Genomic DNA, 3,107 nt, shown 5'->3' on the forward strand with positions numbered 1-3,107 from the left:
CATTGTGCGCCTGCAAATTTTCATGAAAAAATTGATTACTTACTTTCTTCGGCGCACTGCATTAACCCATTCCATGTCGTCTGCTTGTTTCGTACCATCGGTTTGGGAATCGGTAGAATTTCACTGGTGGAGTCGACCCCTTCGTGTTTGCACGGCTATTGTGACAGTTGATGACGCAGCAATAGTTCCCCCTTTTTTGTTGGGGTGACATCGCGGAACGAGGGACGTTTCACGTGCAGCGCGCGCTTCGCAAATGCGTGGAAGCCAAGGGGAGCGGAACGGTCGGAAGACTCTCCTATTGTGCGCTTTTTCTGATAGGGGAAAGGCAAGCGCTGGCGTTGCCGGGCAAACTTGAGCGGGTCTCCCCTATAGGGTGAAGCCCTTTACAGAACATTATCAAGTGTTCGGCAGTTTCTTCCTCCCCTCCACACTCACTGCATACCGTGTCTACCCCCTCGTATTTGGCCCGATCTGTCTTGGTTCAGAATACTCCCGTCCTCGCCTTAAACAGTAGAGAACTACCCCGAGTATTATAATAGATCCTTTCTTTCGCAATTTCCTGCTTTAAAGTTCGATAGATCTCAAGTGCGAACTTAATCCTGTTAATTCTCCACATATTGATCTCAGCTTCCTTCACCTTCTTAACCGATGTTTTTTTTTTTTGGTTTGGCCCCCTGCTGTTTTCCAAGTATTTACCCATTAATTTTCTGGTTCGCTTCCTTCATTTTGTATCGACATTCTTCATGTACAAGTAGCTGAAAACCTTCCTAGTCCAACGCTCCTCCCCCATTTCTCTCAATTGCTTCTCAAGTTTTATCTTGCTGCTAGCTTTTCTGCTCACAAATGATGTCCATCCCATATCATTTTGTGCTCCCTGATTTGGCGAATTCTCGTGAGCTCCTAAGGCAAGCCTACCTATTCCACGTTGCTTAATTTCTAATCTTGCTTAAACTTCTGATCTCATGCACGAGACCACATAGCCGAACGTCAGACCAGGAACCATGACCCATTTCTATATTCCTCTCATGACATCATACCTATTGTAATTCCACAGTGCCCTGTTTTTCATTACCACTGCATTCCTGTTACCCTTAGTTGTCACGTATATTTCGTGTTCCCTTAGGTACTCGGTCCTATTGCTTATCCATGCGCCCAGATATTTGTGTTTATCTGTTATCTCTAGCGTGTCCTTTTGTATTCTAAGCTCACCACCTTCCTTATAACTAAAAACATGACTGTTGATTTTTTCTTACTGAATCTGAAATCTAACCTATCTCCCTCATTACCGCAGATGTCCACCAATCTCTGCAAATCTTCCTTGTTGTCGGCCATTCGCACTATATCATCTGCGTACATCAATGCTGGTAGTGCCTGTTCAATGAGTTTTCCTTGTTTGACGAAAGAGAGGTTGAAGTTGAAGCCCAGTTCACTTCCCTCTAATTTGGCCTCTAATGCTTGTAGGTACATCATGAATAACAAGGGTGACAGAGGACACCCCTGCCTTAGCCCCCGTTTCACCTCTGTGGGCTTAGATGCCTGTTTTTCCTACTTTATAGCTACCCAGGCAGCACACCGGCGTTGGACCGATCTTAGACCAGTATTGGCTAACGTCGGCTGCAATATTGGCCCAAGGTCGGCAAATCGGCTAAGTGCAACTTTTTCCCATGTAGGACCGATGTTCAAGCCAACCTGGGGCCGACGTTCTGCCGTTGCATTCGCCAACGTAGTTGCCTTTCACAGACGTAGTTGCCAACATACATCCAGCATAGGACCATTCTCGGGCCACTTTGTAGCCAATGAAATGCCGTTATTACGCCAGCATTCGATTTACGTCGAATATTGGCTACCATTGGCTTGCCAATTTTCCACCGTTAATATGGGCTTTTTACTACTGGCATTTCTTAGCCGGTGAACTTTACATTACGCCCCCAGAACTTCCTCTAGCAGCTTATAGCAGCCCCGTACGAGCTTCGCGGTGTAGTATACTTCAAGGCGACTGACCACCGGATGACTAGTGTAGAAGCACAACAAGATTCCACTAAATCGTCCATTTTTGCCTTTTTTCTTGCATTGCCAATTACCCTCCCCACATGTAGAGCATATGACTGCACAACTTTAATTACTGTCTAGTTTTCTTCATACATTCTTCCTCAGTTTTGTGAGAAATTGTAACATAGGCTGTTCTATCAAGTATTAGCTAAAAAACATTAACTAAAATAACTGCTGCGTGCAGATATTCCGCACACAAGCAATCTATAAATAAGAATAAATAAGTTCTGCGTGCAAATATTCCGCACACAAGCAATCTATAAATAAGAATACCAGAACACAAGTTTTGTAACTTTATTTCTAAGCATACCAAGTCAAACCATTTATTTTTCAGTTTGGCTTTTCAAGTTACTGCTGTTCAGTAATTCAGCCCAAACTAGGAGGCGAGTTCAGCAAGGCTCTATGGGCATAGGGCTGGCCAGGGCAGCAGAGGTTGGGCGATGATTCAGAGGCTGCAGCAGGAGATGAGGCAATGACAGTGGGCTGCCCAAGGTCCTGCAAGCAGCGATTGGGCAGAAAACCAACCATCACAGGCTGTCGCAGATCCCTGCTCCGAGGGGCAGCAGCGACCGGGCTGCAAATCTATAAACACATCTGTTAAGTGCCTTACCTAACCTCCATCGAGGTCAACAAACTTCAACAGCCACGTCTTGATGAAACGCTGAGCTTTTTCAGACACCTGCATACGTAAATAGAAATATACACCTCAAAATAAGTTTCAAGCACTGCAGTATAACATATATGCAAGCAAAAACAATAAAAAACAATGACAGCAGACATTATATTGTACTATCCAGATCAAATGCCACGTGGCCATTATGAAAAGAAATGAACAAATACTTCAACAGTCATTGTGCAAAAAAATCTGCCACAGTCTAAAATATTTAAGAATAGGTTTCAAAGAAAGTTGAATAAAACAAGCCTGTTTGACTAATTTACAAATAAACACCAGGTCTTTCATGATTTCTACACATGACTTACAGGGTTGCAAGCCAGATGAACTAGTCTGCAGCTATAGCCTATGGCTCTATAAATTTATAACAGGACAACAAGACACG

At 43.9% G+C, this 3,107-nt stretch overlaps 1 long non-coding RNA gene across 1 annotated transcript; it reads right to left on the reverse strand.

Annotated features, from left to right (window-relative positions):
• Nucleotides 1-2,327: 2,327 nt before the first annotated feature.
• Nucleotides 2,328-2,728, reverse strand: LOC142784413 (uncharacterized). Its single transcript, XR_012888614.1, has 2 exons — nucleotides 2,660-2,728; nucleotides 2,328-2,544 (listed from the first exon to the last, which is right to left on the reverse strand). It is a non-coding gene; the product is annotated as an uncharacterized LOC142784413 (long non-coding RNA).
• Nucleotides 2,729-3,107: the final 379 nt, after the last annotated feature.

This window comes from Rhipicephalus microplus, unplaced genomic scaffold, assembly GCF_043290135.1.
Source record: "Rhipicephalus microplus isolate Deutch F79 unplaced genomic scaffold, USDA_Rmic scaffold_14, whole genome shotgun sequence".
Classification (NCBI taxonomy): domain Eukaryota; kingdom Metazoa; phylum Arthropoda; class Arachnida; order Ixodida; family Ixodidae; genus Rhipicephalus; species Rhipicephalus microplus.